Here is a 13,888-nt window from a genome sequence, read left to right on the forward strand (position 1 = left end):
ATTACCAATACCTGTTATGTGCCACATGTAAGTAACAGGTGCTGTTAATTACACAAATTAGAGAAGCATCACATGATTTTTCAAAGGGTCCCACCCATTTTTAGAGTTTTGTGCAAATTGAAAATGATTTTTTAAAAATATCCGTTCGCTTTTGTGTTTTTTCATTGCAAGCAAAATAAATGAATATATTACGACAAAAGCATTTGTAATTTCAATCATTTTCTGTGAGAAATTGAGCATTATCTGACAGCATTGCAGGGGTGCCAATACTTTTGGCTTGCAGTGTAGTTACTTAAAATAATCGGTAGCTGGACCCCAAGTGCTAACTACACATATGATAATTGTGAACCTATGACAGAAACTGGCGAATTTTCAACTCGAAAACTGGCATCCATCTCGTAATATTGTCGTCTCCCAAGACACGTTTTTAGCTCGTATTCAACACGAAAAATTCTATTTTCCTTATTGTCATCATTGACTAAAACCACACTTATGTATATTTATTCAAAGAGTGCAGGTCACACTTTTACTTGGACTTAATGTTTGTATGTCTTATCAATAGGCCATTTTAAAAAGAATACCACTGGAACAAGAATATGTCATACAGCTGCTACATTACCCTCCTTCATCACAGCAGTACACACATGGAACAGCGTCGTCGACTTCAAAACTGGTAAGAATGGATTGGAAATGTGATGAAAGAGAAAAGACAGCCAAGCGAGACCAAAAGAAGAACAGTCAGAAGGATTTGCCAGTGAAAGAGAAGGCACACATGAAAAGATAATGAGGGGAACACACACAAAAAGACTTGTTAATAAAAACTTTTTGGCTCTTTGTTACAAGGCTAGAGAAGAAAGGGCGCATCGTTTTTTTTTTTTTTTCAGCAGGCAGAAAACGGCAGCGTACTGTAACACATACGCTTCAAAGTGACAACCAAAAAAAAAAAACAACAATACAAAGTGAATAAGAAGGCCATAACGATAAAGATGGGGGTGTGTGTGGAATCTTCATAGCCACACAACAGGCCATGTTACTTAACTTTAGATTTCTGTGTTCCTGCCTTCATAACCCCTGTGGTCTTTAGATGTTTTTTCGGTTTACCTTTTACTATCTCTGGCTGTGTTCAATGATACATTTGTTATTTGACCAAATATAAGACGACAAATAATCTTTAATTTTTCAGTCAACCCAGTTCTTTGTCACAGATTTTAATTTGAAGACTGACTTGGGCATCTTCTTGGTAGACCAGTTTAATTTCCAGGCATTCACAGTTAAAAGAAAATGAACCACCAAAAAAAGATGACCTAGACTTTGGTGTTATTAGAATTGCACGGAGAACTATCCTTTAAGAGCATTAAGCAAGTGCTTGGGTCTGAATGCTGCGGCTGTAATGATTAAAAACGCTGATAGTTTTTCGTCTTAAGTTTGAAGGTTGGAAATGGAGTCTGTAGTGAGCCGTGATGACAAACGAACAGTCAGTCTCTTTATTGTTTTAGGTGAGCGAAAGGATACTGTGAAGAATCATATGTTGGAAACTATCACACTTGCTTTGTGACTTGGCCTGTTACTGCTGATGTACAGTGGGGCAAATAGTGTACTATTTAGTCAACCACCAATTGTGCAAGTTCTCCTACTTGAAAAGACCAGGGAGGCCTGTAATTGTCAACATGGGTAAACCTCAACCATGAGAGACAGAATGTCGGGGGGGGGGGGGGGGGGGGGGGGGCACATTGTCTGATTTTTAAAGAATTTATTTCCAAATTAGAGTGGAAAATAAGTATTTGGTCACCTAAAAACAAGCAAGATTTCTGGCTGTCAAAGAGGTCTAACTTCATCTAACGAGGTCTAACGTGGCTCCACTCGTTACCTGTATCAATGGCACCTGTTTTAACTCATTATCGGTATAAAAGACAACTGTCCACAAACTCAGTCAGTCACACTCCAAACTCCACTACGGCCAAGACCAAAGAGCTGTCGAAGGACACTAGAGACAAAATTGTAGACCTGCACTAGGCTGGGAAGACTGAATCTGTAATAGGTAAAACGCTTGGTGTAAAGAAATCAACTGTGGGAGCAATTATTAGAATATGGAAGACATAAAAGACCAATGATAATCTCCCTCGATCTGGGGCTCCATGCAAGATCTCACTCTATGGCGTCAACAACGGTGAGCAAAAATCCCAGAACCACACACCTAGTGAATGACCAACAGAGAGCTGGGACCACAGTAACAAAGGCTACTATCAGTAATACAATGCGCCGCTAGGGACTCAAATCCTGCACGGCCAGACGTGCCCCCCTGCTGAAGCCAGTACACGTCCAGGCCCGTCTGCGGTTCGCTGGAGAGCATTTGGATGATCCAGAAGAGGACTGGGAGAGTGTGTTATGGTCAGATGAAACCAAAATAGAACTTTTGGTAGAAACACAGGTTCTTGTGTTTGGAGAAGAAAGAATACTGAATTGCATCCGAAGAACACCATACCCACCGTAAAGCATGGGGGTGGAAACATCATTCTTTGGGGCTGTTTTTCTGAAAAGGGACCAGGACGACTGATCTGTGTAAAGGAAAGAAGGAATGGGGCCATGTATCGAGAGATTTTGAGTGAAAATCTCCTTCCATCAGCAAGCGCATTGAAGATGAGACGTGGCTGGGTCTTTCAGCATGACAATGACCCCAAACACACAGCCAGGGCAACAAAGGAGTGGCTTCGTAAGAAGCATTTCAAGGTCCTGGAGTGGCCTAACCAGTCTCCAGATCTCAACCCCATAGAAAATCTGTGGAGGGAGTTGAAAGTTCGTGTTGCCCAACGACAGCCCCAAAACATTACTCCTCTAGAGGAGAACTGCATGGCGGAATGGGCCAAAATACCAGCAACAGTGTGTGAAAAGCTTGTGAAGAGTTACAGAAAATGTTTGGCCTCCGTTATTGCCAACAAAGGGTACATAAAAAAGTATCGAGATGAACTTTTGGTATTGACCAAATACTTATTTTCCACCATGATTTGCATATAGTCTTTAAAAATCAAACAGTGTGGTTTTCTGTTTTTTTTTCCCCCACATTTTGTCTCTCATGGTTGAGGTTTACCCATGTTGACAATTACAGGCCTCTCTAATATTTTCAAGTGGGAGAACTTGCACAATTAGTGGTTAACTACTTATTTGCCCCACTGTATTTCTACTAGGGCTGTCAAAGGATTAAAATTTTTAATCGAGTTAATCACAGCTTAAAAATAAATTAATCGTAATTCAAACCATCTCTAAAATATGCCATATTTTTCAGTAAATTATTGTTGGAATAGAAAGATAAGACACAAGACTGATATATACATTCAACATACTGTACATATGTACTGTATTTGTTTATTATAACAATAAATCCAAAAGATGGCATGAACATTATTAACATTCTTTCTGTTAAAGGGATCCATGGATAGAAAGACATATCACAATATGGTATTTTTTTTAGAAAGACCAGTAGATATACAGGTAAAGGTACCTCAGTGGGAAGTCTGTGGGAAGGAAAACGCGTGCCAGGAAACGTTGCACAACCAGAATAGGTGACCGCACCCTGAGAAAGATTGTGGAGGAGGAAGGCTGATTCCAGACCTTGGGGGACCTGCAGAAACAGTGGACTGAGTCTGGAGTAGAAACATCCAGAGCCACAGTGCACAGGCGTGTGCTGGAAATGCGCTACAGGTGCCGCATTCCCCAGGTCAAGCCACTTTTGAACCTGAAACAGCGGCAAAAGCGCCTGACCTGGGTTACAGAGAAGCAGCACTGGACTGTTGCTCAGTGGTCCAAAGTACTTTTTTCAGATGAAAGCAAACTTTGCATGTCATTTGGAAATCAAGGTGCCAGAGTTTGGAGGAAGACTGGGGAGAAGAAAATGCCAAAATGCCTCAAGTCCAGTGTCAAGTACCCACAGTCAGTGATGGTCTGGGGTGCCATGTCAGCCGCTGGTGTTGGTCTACTGTGTTTTATCAAGGGCAGGGTCAATGCAGCTAGCTATCAGGAGATTTTGTAGCGCTTCGTGCTTCCATCTGCTGAAAAGCTTTATGGAGATGAAGATTTCATTTTTCAGCACGACCTGGCACCTGCTCACAGTGCCAAAACCACTGGTAAATGGTTTACTGACCATGGTATTACTGTGCTCAATTGGCCTGCCAACTCTCCTGACCTGAACGCAATAGAGAATATGTGGGATATTGTGAAGAATTTGAGAGACACCAAACCCAACACTGTGGATGAGCTTAAGGCCACTATCGAAGCATCCTGGGCCTCCATAAAACCTCAGCAGTGGCACAGGCGGATTGCCTCCATGCCACGCTGCATTGAAGCAGTCATTTCTAAAAAAGGATTACCGACCAAGTATTGAGTGCAAAGCTGATATAATTAATTGAAGGTTGACTTTTTTTGTATTAAAAAAAAGCATTTTTTTGTTTGTCGGATGAAATATGCTAATGTTTTTAGATAGGGATTTTTTATTTACTTTTTTGCCAAAATCATCAATATTAAAACAATAAAAGGCTTGAACTACTTCAGTTGTTTGTAATAAATCTAAAATATATGAAAGTCTAATGTTCATCAGTACATTATGGAAAGTAATGGAGTTTATCATAATATGCTAATTTTTTGAGAAGGACCTGTACATGCATATCGGACAATTTTGAAAGTTGGCCAAATTCGGGGTCTCAGAGTGGAACTTGAAGTCACCTGAGTGTTTTCCGCAATATATGTTTTATTTGGCAAATTCTGACGGCATTGTTAGGGCATCATTTTTTGGGGGCCAAGCTGAAGACATGTTGTCCAAATAAACGGCTGTTAAAATCCAAGAACAATGTTTGGCCTATAGTAACCTCAAAGGGAGTAACACGTGGGGGTCCCGTTTATGCTCATCGCACCCGGGCCCTGTTCACATTTGTTCCGCCACTGATGTACTTGCAAATATATTTAAACCCAATGATTTGAACGTGTATAACAATCAACCGCTAGCATTCATAACATTCTGTACAGCTGCTCCATTGCTTGCCACTATCAAAATAACAAAGAATCCGAGGTGAAGAACTGTATACAATATTTATTGATAATGTTATCATTTCCATGGGTTTCCATTGTAAAGACAGACATTGGCTTTTACAGGGCATATCTTTGAGAGGGTTACAGTTTCGAGTTCCTGGGAATGTTCTTGTGAGGGGCACATACAAAGATTTGTCGAGGTGGATGGTGTTGAGAAGGTAAGAAGGATTGACGCCGCTCGGATTAAAAGTCCAGGGCAGCATGAGTCTAAGGCTTCTTCTGTGAGTGTGTGCAAAAGTACACTGTCACCAAGATGAGTCATTTAGGCTTTTACATAGCTTGTCAGTTTGTCCTTTCAGCCCCAGAGACAATTCCAAAACATTTCCACAAACCTCCAGAGCCTTTTGCAATCTATTCACAACCACAAAGAATCTCCAAACTTTGTCCAAGGGTATCTGAAAGGCTTTCAAGAGCATACATGTTCCGCTTTCAGAGCCCTCGAAGACAATATACAGTAGTCATTTTGTATAGTATAAATATGTGAAATTTAGATTTACAAGATTTTGCCAAAGAGCAGTCTTTGCACGGTTTCATTTTTTTTTTTTTTTTTTTTTTTACAGTAGTATAAAAATATCTGAAACAAAAATGCTGTGATGTACAAATAAAGTGTAGAACTGACCGTACATGCCATTTTCCAGTGGACTCTTCAGAGACAAAAACAAACAAACAAAGCAAAACGGACAAAAAAAGCACTGTTGCCTATAAACATCCATCGCACCCTCTCACTGTGAATACTATGGAAGGGACAGCGACAGATATAAAATAAATTTAAGAAATCTGGTGTGCACCAGAAACTATCCGGTAAATGTTAGCATTATATAGCATTTAAGCTAGCGGACTTTTGCACAGCAACTTGCTGACCAAAAGTCCGCTAGCTTAAATGCTATATAATGCTGATGTTTACAACAATTGTCCAACTTGCTGAGTAATGTCCGCTAGCTTAAATGCTACATAACCCTAATGTTTACAAAAATTGGCTAACTTACTGAGCAAAAGTCCGCTAGCCTAAATGCTATGTAATGCTAATGTTTACCAGATAGTTTCTGGTGCGCACTACAAACAATCTGTTTTGCAACCAGATTGCTTAGATTTATTTCATTAATGTTTTTTATTTGATTGTTGCAATTGGCTAACTTTCAGAGCAAAAGTCCGCTAGCTTAAATGCTATACAATGCTAATGTTTACAACAATTGGCTAACTTGCTGAGTAAAAGTCCGCTAGGTTAAATGCTATGTAATGCTAATGTTTACCAGATAGTTTCTGGTGCGCACTAGAAACAATCTGGTGCGCAACCAGACTGCTTAGATTTATTATATTTATTTTTTTATTTGATTGTTGCAATTGGCTAACTTGCAGAGCAAAAGTCCGCTAGCGTAAATGCTATATATTGCCAATGTTTACAACAATTTGCTAACTTGCATAGCAAAGGTCTGCTAGCTTAAATGCTATAAAATGCTAATGTTTACCGGATTGTTTCTCGTGCCCACCAGAAACTATCTGGTGCTCACCAGATTGCTTAATTAAAAAAAAAAAAAATTCTGTCGATGTCCCGATGTCACTTGTTAGAGGTCTGGAAAACTGGGACATTATGGGCCACATTGAAATGAAAAGTATGTGAAATTATGAGTGAAAATTAGTCAGACAATTCTGGAATACCATAATGTTACAGAGGTAAAAGTTGTACTTTTCCATGAAAAAAACAAAACAAAAAACATTTACCGTATTTTCCGCACTATAAGGCGCACCTAAAAGCCTTCATTTATCTCTAAAGCAGACAATGCGCCTTAAAATCCAATGCGCTTTATATATGGATCCTTATTGTTTAATCATAGCATGACATTCTCTTTAGCGCAGAACCATCTAGTGGATTTATAACCCAACCCCAACCACTACTTCTACTCCTTCTCTGCCTTGTAATGCGGTGCGTTCTATTGTATATATTAAATTTTTTTTTAAAAATAAGCCATTCATTGAAGGTGCGCCTTATACAACGATGCACCTTATAGTGTGGAAAAATACGGTAATTTAAAAGTAAACATTGTAACATTGAACCCGTAAAATTAAAACTCATTAGCAACCAGCCGTTGCGTTCAAAATGAAACCAGAAATTAATGATGCTACGTTCACACTGCGGGGCTTTATGCTTTAACAAGGAAATCCAATCTTTCAGTTTCGTGGTTCTGAAAAACTTTTGCGACTTCTAATGTGAACGCACTGCATCTGTATAGCGACATGCTTGCGCACTAAAGCATTGTTTTTGGCACCGGTCAGATTTTTCGAACAATTGTGACGTTTGTTGCCATTTGATGACTTAAGGAGTGACGCGGTTGTCAGTAAAATCAAAAACATTGCCTGGTTTTCATTGTCTGTCTGACTTTATTCTCTTAATTACTTGTGCGAAAATTAGATATCCTGGAGCATGTACTACTAATACAGTGCTTCTCAATTATTTTCTTACACCCCCCCCCCAGGAAGATGTAAACGTTTCGCGCCTCCCCAACTCTCTGCCGCCACTGTATACATATAGTATCATTTGACTATAAAATTACTATTATTATAAGTACCGGCCTGCATATCATTGTGTCCTTTTTTAATGTTAAAAAAGTAATGTAGATTAATTAACAATAAAGTCGAATTTTATTAACATTGTTTTATTTGTAAGAGAAAAGACTTAAAGCTCATCACTTTGCCTGAATTAAAATAATAATATTTTTTAAATTTTTTTTTTTTAAAAAGCCACAAACTGTAAAAATACACTGATGGTACATTTTTGGACCATTTAATACTTAAAAATAAAATTGAATAAAACCTATCAAAAATAGTAAATTCAAATGATTAGCAACATTGAGAAAATATGCCAAACAATTTGACAGTAAAAACAAAAATTACAGTGTCATTGGAAAGGGGAGCAGTTTTTAGTTCATGTTGTTCATGTTGTATTATTTTGCACTGACCAACTTGGTATGCCACCTTATATGATGCTAACAGTGCTCGCTCGTTTACTGATGTAACACTGACAAAGTATGTCAATTTTTTGTAATATTCAGCACGTTTTCGAAAAAAATAAAATAAAAATCGAGCGGCTTATCAATGTGATTGGGATCTGATGTCTTTAAGTGATGTCTTAATTGATTTGGCTTCCTGCTGTCCGCTGCAAACATTTTTAGACACCGTGAACAGAGTGGTCTTTCCTCGACTCCCACAGTATTAAAAGTCAGAGCCAAAAACCAAACATTACTTTTTATTCCCTTCATGTTGAATCCTGCGGCCTATAGTCCTGTGAGGCTTATTTGTTGATGTATTTGGGTTAATAGGTAACACTTTATTTGTCATAAAACTGTAATAAGACCGACATAATTATGACATGACACTGGGCATGAATGAATCCATATGAAAGATGTCATTAAGTGTCATCCAGCAAATTATGTCACAAACTCCGTTTATGTCCATCTCGGATCTTTTACATCCATTCAAAAGTGAGATAATTTGCCAGATAACACTTAAAGACATCTGTTATAAGCATTCATAAATGCTCATGACAGTGTCATGTCATAATTATGATTGTCTAATGACATTCTTATGGTGCCACTGTCAAATAAAGTGTTACCAAATACCATAACTATTAATAATTAATGAAACAACTGGAACAGTAAATGAAGAAATAATCAGCACAGAATATAAATTTTGGTTGTTATTTACATCTGTAGCGTTGCAATGCATGCTTGGAGGCATGTTGGAGAATAACAGTGTTGACATCAGGTGGCAGCAGAGGTTGACTGTTTACCCAAGGGAGCAGTCATGCCCAAATGAAGCTTCTTGAAGCAATGAATGGTGGTTCATTTGGTCTTATGACAGTCGTTTGATGTCACTGTCAAATAAAGTGTTACTGGTTGATATCTTTTGGTGTTAATATCCCATAATACAGTGAGGCTTATAGTCCAGTGCGGCTTATCTATGAAAAAAGTGCTGTTTTCGTGCCAAATTTATAGTGCGAAAATTACGGTATAGTCATATTTCCTGGTCTTAGCTCTTCATATCTCCAGCTCCTTGCTGTGTGCGCTTATTCGTTCAAGAATACTGCGCACACTCTGAAAATGAGAGTGCCACTGCCACCCACTGAATGGATGTGAATGGCGCCTAACTATTTGAGAAATACTGTACTAATAATAAAGAAAATCTATTTAAAGCTATATTCACATTGCTCGCATTAAAAAAAAAAAAAAAAGTTAATGTCAGCCATGATTAATCAGTTAACAATTAATCCACGATTAACCGTTTCTGTTCGGGTAAAATAATTTTGACAAAAGAAAAACTAACAAAACAATCTGACAAAACTTTGAAACAAGTTGTCTCTCTCACATTTCATGTAAAATATTAGTTTTGTTAGTAGCGTACATCGTACTGACCTGAGATGATTTGAATTTTGGCGTATTCAATTTCCTCACCCATGTGTAGCTATTTGAAAAGTAGGCGTAAAAAGTTAGGGTCATCCTTGTTACAACTAATAATTGTATGTGTGCATTACTGCAAAGGAACATATTCTACATTCATGATTGCATGTTCAGTTTGGCAACAAAGCAGAAAAAAATATATGCAAACAAAGCAACAGGAACAAAACGTGATCATGTGACAGTAAAATATACTATGTACAAAGTTTAACATCTGTCTAGGCAATCTATTTACGTTATAGTATAAATGGTAGTGAAAATCTCATTTTGTTCAGTTCTGTAGAAAGCTTAGGTGTGTTTATTTACAGCAGTTATATACGTAATCTGATTGATAAATAATGTTACGTCCTGTATTTACATACTGGAAATGTTCGTGTTCATGTTCGGAACATGATCTCAAATCCTCACTCGTAGAAAACGTGTATGATTATGATAATCAGATTTTAATACAGCTCGATATGATATACTCATTAAATTACCATGTTCTAACTGTCAATAACTTGAACAGCACAAGAATGGTTGAATGTATAATCACGTTGATATGTAAACACCAGCTTCAAGGCTCAAAGGGCAAAAATAATATTTGAAAATATGTTCCAGAGGAATTATGGGCAGTAAAATCATGAACTTTTAAACATATACTCTCTCGAAATCCAAGTTATTTCAGATGCTAATTTGGGTTATTAAAAGTACTTTGTAATTTAAAGGCAATGCACAGTGACTGTTTTTGTAGACACCCGAATTACAAAGTGTTCACCTTTGAAACATTTACGCTGTACCATAAACCAACTCAAATATGTTTTGAATGTAAATATGATTTTGGAAGACATTTCTTTTGTACAATTGAAAATAGAGTTGTCTGATATTGGTAAAAAGCATTTTAAAATGATACCAGATAACATAGATATCGGTTTTAGGCAATTATGCATGTTGACTCGGAAGTGAACGTCGAAGCCTTATGCCTTTGTACAAAGGCTGGTCACAGCTTAGCACAGCAGTTACGCTTATTGACCGTTGGATGTCTCCAAATTAAGATGCTTGGGATTTGTTATGTGAAGCAGACCATTTGCATTCAGGGTGCAAAAAGTAATGAACAATAAATGATTGAAAAATAACAAATATGTCCATGACCGCATATATTGGTATCGATTTGATGCTGGTATCAGATTTTTGGAGTTGAACAGGTAGTCCCCGGGTTACAGACATACCCAACTTACATGATATTGACTTTTTACGACGCCGGAGTCTCGCCCGCCATTTTGTCTCGGGTGTGTTGTTTTTTTGTTTAAATACTGATGACTCTTGTTTTATGATGCATGCTTTTATTTTGGCGCAGGAAGAATGGAGCAGGTAGTACTTCCACATGCGAGTAAGAGTGCATGTACACACGAAAAACGTATTAATGCACACACGAAGAAGTCGCGCAGCCAGGTGAGAGAGGTAAACGATTACAGGTGCTAGCCTGCGCATACCTGGGGTGAGTTTATGTGATTGTTTTTGTTGATGTGCGTACGCTAACTGATACATGCTAATGGTTTGTGTGGATTGGTTTTGCTGTATCAGCAGTTAGTTATAAACGCAAATTTGAATTGGTGTTATTGAAGATGTAACAGATTTAATTTTTTTTGTAGTATCATTCTGCATGTGTTGATGTCATGAGCGGCTGAATAAAGTCCGCAAACCGCATGGATGTCAGAGCTTAGCTTGCAGTCTAGCTAGGACTTAGTGCAAACATCTTGGCAAAGACAGTACAGTGAAGTATAATACATGTTTTTGGATAGTAATTTTGTGATTTGGGGTGTGTTTAGGGGTTCTTAAAAGGATCCACAGAAAAAAAGTTGTTCTTAGAAGATTAACGTTATTATGAGTTAAAATAATTTGAAATCAAAACACCTGTTGATGTTTTGGTTTTTATACAATTTGTAACATTAGTTCAACAAGTTGGTCGCCATTGTTGTTGGCTTCAAAAGTATGATTCTAGCGATATAAACATGTCATCTGTTCAAGCCTTTCAATTTGAACCTGAGAGGAACATTCATGAGCATGACAGCACTGTCGATAATTCATAAAACGAGCAACAAAATCAAAATGAACAGGAAAGACGCGATGAGACGAGACAAGGGTATGACAAAACCCGTGTTTTGCCAAAAAGTGCTACATCGGCAAAACGTCCTACAAGAGGTGTGTGCTTTCAGCTTGTTTTGTTTGAATGCATACAGACAGAACATATTAAAAATGCCTTAAGGAAATACTTAAACGTAGTAATATCAAATAAGGGTGGTTTAAATAAGCTATGTGACTAATGTGGTCAACAGATCAACAATCTGCTTCCACAAGAAAAAAATGCTTAAAAGTATGAGAGGGAAACGCATGCAAAAAGTATTTTGAGGCAATGAAAAGGTAATAAAGGACTATGAAAACACAAATACTAAGTACTCGCCGCTTTTAACCAATGTGCGCACGTGTTGGACGTCTGGCCGCCTAGGAGGAATTGCAGAACACCGGTAGTGTTCGTCTAGTGACAGTGACAAACTACTTCAAGACCCTGGGCGTCCATAGGTTGAAACATGTACCAAAAATTATAGATTTGTAAATCAATGGCAATATTTTATGCGTTTCTAATTACATATTTTAGTTAAAGAGAACAATTGTGGCTTATTAGAGCCTACAAGACTAAGTCCGAGTTTGCCTTTAAAGGGTTAATTCCGATTTACGCGGAAAATTCGGGTTACGTCGCTAGCGTAAGAACGGAACTTCTTAGTAACCTGGGGACTAACTATCTCGAAATCGGTTATTGGTTAAAAAGTCAGTATCAGACAACTTCAATTTAAAAGAAAATATTTGAAAATATATTATTTCGCAAGAACTTACAGTGGTATGAAAAAGTATCTGAACCTTTTGGAATTTCTCACATTTCTGCATAAAATCACCATCAAATGTAATCTCATCTTTGTCAAAATCACACAGATGAAAAAAACTGTCTGCTATAACTAAAACCACCTAAACATTTATAGGTTTTCATATTTTAATGAGGATGGCATGCAAACAATGACAGACGGGGGAAATATAAGTGAACCGTCACATTTAATATTTTGTGGCCCCCCCAGCAATAACTTCAACCAGAAGCTTCCTGTAGCTGCAGATCATTTTGGCACAAGTCAGTCAGATTCCTGGGATGTCTGGCATGTACCGCTGTCTTTAGGTCATGCCACAGCATCTCAATGGGGTCTGGCCTTTGACTTGGCCACTCCAGAACGTATTTTTTTCTTGTGAAACCATTGTTTCAGATCTCCTAATCATAGTCTTTTTGCAGCATTCATCCTCTTTTTAGCTTCAACTGTCTGACAGACGGCCTCAGGTTTTTCTGCAAAACATCCTGATAAACTTTTGAATTCATTCTTCCATTAATGATTGCAAGTTGTCCAGACCTTGAGGTAGCAAAACAGCCCCAAATCACGATGCTCCCTCCACCATGCTTCACGGTGGGGACGAAGTGTTGTTGTTGGTGAGCTTTTCAATTTTTCCTCTACACATGACGTTGTGTGTCACTCCCAAACAATTCAACTTTGGTTTCATCAGTCCACATAATGTTTTGCCAAAACTTCTGTGGAGTGTCCAAGTGCCTTTTTCCAAACATTAAACGAGCAACAATTATTATTATTTTTTTTTTTAGACAGCAGTGGCTTTCTCTGTGGAGTCCTCCCATGAACACCATTCTTGGCTATAGTTTTACATATAGTTGATGTGTGCACAGAGATATGGACTGTGCAAGTTATTTCTGTAAGTCTTTAGCAGACACTCTAGGGTTCTTTTTTACCTCTGAGTATTCTGCGCTGAACTCTTGGCGTCATTTCTGGTCAACGGCCACTCCTTGGGAGTGAAGCAACAGTGCCAAACTCTCTCCATTTGTAGGCAACTTCTCTGACTGTCGATTGATGAACATCCAGACTTTTAGAGATGGTTTTATATCCTTTCCCAGCTTTATACAAATCAACAATCCTTGATCGCAGGTTTTCAGAGAGGTCTTTTGACCGAGCTATGACGCACATCAGACAATGCTTTTCATCAAGACATTTCTTACCAGGTGTGTGTTTTATAGTTGGCAGGGCAGCTTTAAACCATTCATCAGTAATTGGGCACACGCCTGACTTAAAATGCTTGGTTTCAATTGCTATTTAAGTCTCCTTAGGGAGAGGGTTCATTTACGTAGTTTTCCCGCTTCTGTCATTGTTTGCATGCTATCCTCATTAAAATATGAAAACCTATAAAGGTTTGGGTGGTTTTAGTCAAAGCAGACAGTTTTTTTCATCTGTGTGATTTTGACAAAGATGAGATCACATTTCATGGTGATTTATGCTGAAATG

The 13,888-nt window shown here is 38.1% G+C and overlaps 1 protein-coding gene across 1 annotated transcript in view; it reads right to left on the reverse strand.

The window, feature by feature from the left end:
- Positions 1 to 741, reverse strand: part of LOC130906154 (insulin-like) — a 51,241-nt gene extending 50,500 nt beyond the window's left edge. The window contains exon 1 of the mRNA XM_057820135.1: positions 645 to 741. The gene's annotated coding sequence lies outside the window, so the exon portion shown is untranslated. The remainder of the gene's footprint in view (positions 1 to 644) is intronic.
- Positions 742 to 13,888: the final 13,147 nt, after the last annotated feature.

Source organism: Corythoichthys intestinalis, chromosome 18, assembly GCF_030265065.1.
Source record: "Corythoichthys intestinalis isolate RoL2023-P3 chromosome 18, ASM3026506v1, whole genome shotgun sequence".
Lineage (NCBI taxonomy): Eukaryota > Metazoa > Chordata > Actinopteri > Syngnathiformes > Syngnathidae > Corythoichthys > Corythoichthys intestinalis.